The sequence below is a fragment of the Tursiops truncatus genome, chromosome 2, assembly GCF_011762595.2.
Source record: "Tursiops truncatus isolate mTurTru1 chromosome 2, mTurTru1.mat.Y, whole genome shotgun sequence".
Lineage (NCBI taxonomy): Eukaryota > Metazoa > Chordata > Mammalia > Artiodactyla > Delphinidae > Tursiops > Tursiops truncatus.
In genome coordinates this window covers 26,724,702-26,731,454 of record NC_047035.1, presented here as the reverse complement: position 1 = coordinate 26,731,454, position 6,753 = coordinate 26,724,702, and positions in this window count along the sequence as shown.

The window sequence follows — 6,753 nt, the reverse complement described above, 5'->3', positions numbered from 1 at the left end:
TGGTGAGCTTTGAAACACCCGTATGAGAAATGTAAGACCTATACATGTGAATCCCATTTTCCTGGTGACTTGAACCCTGTTCCCTGCTTCCCTTCTGGACCCAGCACACACATACTCCTGACAGCTTCCCTCACTCATGCACACCACTTCCTGCCGTTGAGCCTCTGCATCAAGGTTTGTGAATGGGGGAAAACACAATGCGTGTGCCAATGTCCCCAAGCCAAAGCCATCAGGAATGTAACTGTAGTTGAGCAAAGTTGGATCACTGACTTGCTGCAACGAGGCCGAATGCACACCGTGGGGCACCGTGGGCTGTCTGGATAAGGGGGTGTTAGAAATGAATTATTATAGGATTGGGACTCATGGCAGGTGATATGAGGGAGGGTTCAAGGAAGTGGGGCTTTGCTCTGGGTTGGATGCTGACAGGAAGTTGGGCTAGTGCTATGACTGGGCATCTTCATGATCTTATCTAGAAGAAGACAAGACTAGATCTAGGCTAAAGCTGTAATTGATTGAGAAGCAGCAGTCATCCTATTGGCCAGCTGAGGGGGTGGTTGGTCATTTTGTGCTTTGGATAATGTCCTTGCTTTTGTCTGTGTTCAGACGTGATCTCGAAGTGGTCTTGTTTTCACCCTGATTCATCACGGTCATGGAGTGGCTTTGTCTGATGTTGGTGTTCTGTGAAATTGTTTACAATCACCAGGAAAGCACCACGGTCTAGCTGTGAGAGCCAAGCCAGCTCTTTGATGTCGGAAGCTGCTTTCCTTCTTTCCTATGTGAACAACTTTGTGGTCAATCAAAGTATTTATAGGGTCCTGGATCAATGAAAAGAAAGGAACTTTCTTTTAATTCTGGCTTGGGTTGGAGGAAGAGGATAACATAGCCAAGCTTCCCTCTCTTTCTTGTTCCTCCACCTTCGCCCAGGAGAACTCTGAAGTACCGCCCACCCCACCCCCAGGCAGTCCCCAAGGTGATACCCAGAGATCAGGAATTTGTACTCTCAGCAACTGCCAAGGCAAACAGGCCTGAAGTTAGAATGGGAGTGGAGGGCGGTGGGGAGGCAAGGAACGTTCTCTGTTGAGAAGGTGGGACCCCTTCTCCCAGCCCAGTGTGGCGCTCAGTGAAGGTGGGAGAGAATGAAGAAGGTTCTGTGGGGACAGACAGTGGTCAGGGAATCAATGCATGCTAGCGCTACAGAGACTGGAGCCGAAAGGAAAGCACAGGCTAGTTTTAGCTTCTGAACTCTTTCTTCAAATGAAATCCTACACAGAAACCCAGTATATTACCCAGATAAGACTGAAGTTGAATCAGAGGAGTTGGGGTCTGGAGGCCCACCAACTCCTGTTCCTGGAGCCCCTTCATCAGTGTCCCTAAAGCATCTCTGGGGATCCCTTAGAACTCTGAGGATTGCAGGGTTAAAAAGCCTCATCTTACTCAACATTCCACTTTCTAGACGCCTAGAAAGGGGCAGTGACTCATCCAAGGGATGCCCTCTCTATCAACAGTCTTGACGCTTCTGGGTCCTTCATGGCCTGAGGGACTTCGCTCAAATTTCATCCAGCTCTTCTTCCAACAAGATTTTTACTGTCCAGACTTTCCCTTTGGGGGATCTTGGTCAAAGGGTAAAAAGTTGCAGTTATATAGGTTTATTCAGTCTAGAAATCTAAGGTATAGGCATGGTAACTATACTTAATAATACTTTGTTGAAAACTGGAAATATGGTAAAAGGATAGATTTCAGGTGCACTCGTCAATTAGCTTGACTGTAGTAATCATTTATATACATATATGTGTGTATGTGTATAAAATCATGTTGTACACCTGAAATATATGCAATTTTTATTTTTAAATTTGTAAATTCTAAACTTATATATTACCCCTTGCTGGTGAGGGGACATGATGGACACTTCTGGGGTGCTGGAACTGTTCTATATCTTCATCTGAGTACATGAGTATAATGTACAATATACAGAGTGGTGCTGGATCCAACTCAAATTGGCTCACACAGCATCTCTTCCCAACCTTGCATTCAGTGATGTCATGTTAGGGACTTGACATTGGCCATGGTCTGAGTATTTACACTACAGTGATGGGCAAAGTTACAATCAGGGTTTTTTTTCCCTTGAAGAGCCAGTTAAACGTTTGCTAGCACAGCGCTGGTCGTATACATATATAAATACACAATGAGATGTACACCAAAATGTGTGCACTTCACTGCATGTGTGTTATACCTCAGAAAAATATCTGGGGTCTCCAGACTCCTAGTTCCGTAGTTGCAGCCTAAAATGGTCTTACTGATTGTCTTCTGCCGCTGCGTTCCATGAGGAATTTCTAGGGTGCTAATGCAGGTTGGGCTATTCCAAGGGCGTGCCTATCCACGACCTGCCTTGGTTGATACTGCTGAGGCCCCCATGGGAGTGCCCACCACTGGTGCCTCAGCAGCCTGGAACTGCAAGGTTGGCATAACTGCTTATCCCCACTACTCTGCCGTATTGGAATATTTGCCTTCTTCAGTCCTCTTCTACACCCTGTAGATAGAATTCACTGCTGTTTCCTCTCTGGCTCTTTGCCTGTCTCTCTACAGAGCACTTCACTTAGCCCTGTGATACAGAGATTGGGGGTCATGCCTGTTTCCCCTGCAAGGTTAGAGGTTAATAAAGACCGTGTCTCCCTCATCTCTGCATGGATAAGACTGTGGGGTTTACAACCACCAGGCCTTAACAGGGGCCTGTTGAATGAGCGAAATGGGCTTCAAGAGAAGAAGAGGGAGAAGGTTTGGAGGAAGAATAAACTTCCCCACTGACAAAGTCACACATTGCTGAAACAGCGGTGACCCTTCAGAAACTGGAAAGGCCGGAGTAGTTTGGGACGTGACCCTGCTCAGTGGTGGGGGTGGTGACCAAGTAGCCTTTTGAGATCTTTTCCACTCTTGGAGCTCCCACTATTCAAGGCAGAGGAGATGGCTGTGAGAATGGGCAGAAGGTCAGAGGTCCTCCGCCATGCTGGCTGCCCTGGGCTGTGTGCTTCCTGCAACCTGACACAGAGGCACTCCCCTCCCTCCCCACAAAAACCTTCTAGACCCCTCTGGGTCCTCCAGACCTGAGGAATTTCACTCACATCTAATCCTTTCAGCAAGAGTTTACATACTCAAACCTCTCCCTAACTGGGGGTGGGGGTGGGGTGTAGAGGGTGGGCAGGGGGCAGCAGGAGCATATGAGGGAGGGGGCTCAGGTGCTGGAAATGTTCTATAGCCTGGTCTGGCCGATGGCCACAGGGCTGGTTTTATATATATGTAAGTCACTGTGCCCTACACCTAAGAATTGTGCGTTGTGTGTGTGTTATGCCTCAAAGAAAAGTAAAAGAAACACAACCAAAACCCTCCCCCTGTTGAGGAAGTCACTAGCCCAGTGAGTACCCTTCCGTCCCTGCAGGGGACCCTGAGCCAGGTGCCAGCAGGGACTGAGGACACCCAGATGCTGGCGTAGCCAGGAAAGAGAGGCGGCGAGGAGGTGGCAGAGCCTCTCAAGCTTCCCAGGGGAGACAAGGGCACTTGGGCTGTTCGCGGTCAGGCCTGGGGAAGGCGTTGGGCTTGGAGGAAACCCTTGGGAAGGCGGCCGGCGGAAAGGGGTCGGGCGGGAGCCGCGGACCGCGCCAGCCCGCGGGGAGATGCGGGGGCGCGGCAGGAGCCAGTGTGCCGACCCCCGCGTCTCCCGGAGGAGGGCCGGGCGGGCTGGGGAGGAGGGGGCGGGGGGAAGACGGCATGACTGCGTCTGATCTACAGTGACGAGTACCAATGTTAACTGTCACCTCTCATCTCCAAACTAAATCACACCTGGAATTGGAGGCGCCGAGGAGCTGATAGAGTCAGCCTCACGGAGGCGACAAGTCAATCAGCGCGGAGATTCGCGGGGAGACACCGGCTCCTCGAGGCCGGGCGCCTTCATTCATTCTGGGATTTACACTTGTCAGGCTGCCGCCTGGGGGTGGGCAGGAGGAGGGGTGGGCAGCAGGCTGGGCTCACTTCAGCTCCACTTACTTAAAACGGGAGGACTGGCGGCTTCTCCCCCAAAGAGAAGGGGGTGGGTGGTGCTCTGCAGGCTGGGTCCACTTGCTCTTGCTGCCCCTCTACTTCATCTTGTGGGTCATTCCCGGGGGTCAGTGGACTTCAGGCTAAAGGAGTGGGAAGAAGCCCAACAGTGGGAAGATGAGGACAGATGGGCCATCTCAGAGCCAGGGGTATTGCTGCCCAAGCGACTCTGTCATGCTGGGAGCACGTGAGGGCGAAAAGAATTCTGTCCTGGGCACCAGGCTGTGTGTTTGGGAGGGAGCCATGGGGCCTTGTGGGGGATGAAGGATAGATTTAAGCTGCCTACTCTGGGACAATTCTATTGTCGTCCAACGAAATGGAAAAGGTCTTTATTTCTCCTTTCACTCATTCCTTTACTCATTTAATAAATGGTACTCAGTCAGGCTCTGTGTGAAGTGCTGGGAATTCAACAACACAGAGCCCCCCATCCTGCGAGAAAGGGGAAAATTAAACTGCTAAGGACTTCTCGGGTTGCCATTTCCATCTTAGTGAATGAACCTATAGTCCCCCTCCATCACTGACCGCACCGTCATAATCCTCAGCGCAGTCATTTATAAAGTGCTTTTCACATATAAACATAACTATGCCAAGTGCTGTACCAAGGAGAATGCCTGGAGATATAAATTCCAGATGGAGAGAAAAACACTGGGTCTCCACTACTGTTTAAACATCTATTTTATTTCTGTCACTATGAAAATAATATAACTTCATTACAGAGCATGTGGAGAAATAGAGAGGGGAAAAAAATCACCTAAAGATAAAGCTAGCATTTTGATATGCTTCCTTCTAGTCTTTTAAAAAAAAATATTTTGTATCGGAGTATAGTTGATCTACAATGTTGTGTTAGTTTCAGGTGTACAGCAAAGCGATTCAGTTGTATATATACATGTATCTGTTCTTTTTCAGATTCTTTTCCACTAAAGGTTATTACAGAGTATTGCGTAGAGTTCCTTGTGCTCTACGGTAGGTCCTTGTTGATGATCTATTTTATATATCGTAGTGTGTGCTTCCTTCTAGTCTTTTTTCTTGTATCTCTTTAACTTTTTTTTTTTCCTCAAAAGCACCTACTCCAGGGCATGTCCTATGTCATGCGGAGTTAGGTGGAAGTTAGGTTGGAAGCTTTATTTTCTCCCCTGACTCCCATTCAGAGAGGTGCCTGAGGACAAGGCTTCATTCTGCTTGGTGCCCGGGCACAGAAATGGTGATACAGGCATTTGGCAGGCTGATCTCTTAATCCAGATTGGTGTAGTCATTTGAAACTGAAAGCAGCTCCTTTTTATGTCTCCTGCTTCTCAGCATTAACTTCTCTTTGATGTAATTTTTGCTTCCGCTGCTCTCTCCCTTCATGGGTTAGATTAGTGTGAAATTGGCCTGGCTCCTCCAGAGACTGCAGTGTTAAGCTTCAAATACTTGGTCCTTATTGGAAATCCTTAACCCACATCAGGGGGAGAAAAGTGGCAGCATTACTTGGGAGTGTGTGAGTGGGAGGATTGGGTGTTAGGGCAAGAGGGAGAGGCGTGCATGTTGGCAAGGGGAGGATGGGGAAGTTGAGACTCTTCTCCATTTATTGACTGCTGAAGATCTGCTCACCTTAATCTTGGGGCAAGGGAGGAGGAATAGATCTTAGGTAACTTGAAAATGCAGTGCTGGGGGCAGAAAGCCTGTTTAAGTAAGTCGAACCTCTGGTTGGAACTGTCCAAAGGCCTTGGTGCTGAAAAGAAGAGGGAAAGTTGATAGTGTCTGGGAAGATAACAGGGTAATGTTACATAACCCTTTCTAGACCCCTGGGGTTATGCCTGCTCCTATAGGTGTTTCTTCTGGCTCAGATGTGACCTTGAAGCACATACAAGATGCAGTTACCAACATTCTGTGAGGGCTGGCAGGACTGGGTCCCTTTACCAGTTCTGCCCTGCTTGCTTGCCTACTTCCCATGTGGCAGAGAAGAATGGCAACTTGTAATTGGGCCAGACTGCTAGAGGGAGGTACTCAACTGCAAGGGAGATTCACCGGAACACCTGACCCAAGGGAGGGTTTCCCCCCACTTTTAAGACAGAACTAGGGGGGAAGGAGGGTCCTGCTGTGACTTGGACCCATCCAGACTGAAGAGATACTCCAGGCTTTAGATCACACCCCCAACTTATCTCCCTTAACAACAACCTCAGACCCTCTGTCCCCAGATTCGGATTGCCGCCTGAGGCTATCACTGGAGGACAGAAGCTGCCAAAGGTGATTCTGACGGCCAAGCTGGCCCGTGCTGCCCATAGAGGAAGCAATCACCACACATCAGGGTGTTCTGGGAAAACTTCAGACTCGCCATTCAAAGGCAGTTTAGCTCCAGATAGTTCAAGTTTGTTATCAGCCAACATATACTTTTCCCCTGCAATCCCCATCCGGCTTTCTCTGCCAGATGACCTTGACCTTTACTTGTCCTCCAGCTTCTGTCTGTTTTCTTCCTACAATGCCTCATCCCCAAGCCTCAGCCCACTATGTCTGTGATCTTTCTTTTCCTTAGCCTGTTCTCTGTTCCTTCCCCTCACTCCTAGTGGGTCCTTCCAGCCACGTTTCCACCGGCCTGGGCCCCGGACTTTACCCCGGCCTTCCCCCAGTCTGGCGCACTTTCCCCACTCAGTGCCTCTACCCGGTCCCTGCGCAGCTGGAAGGGCCTTG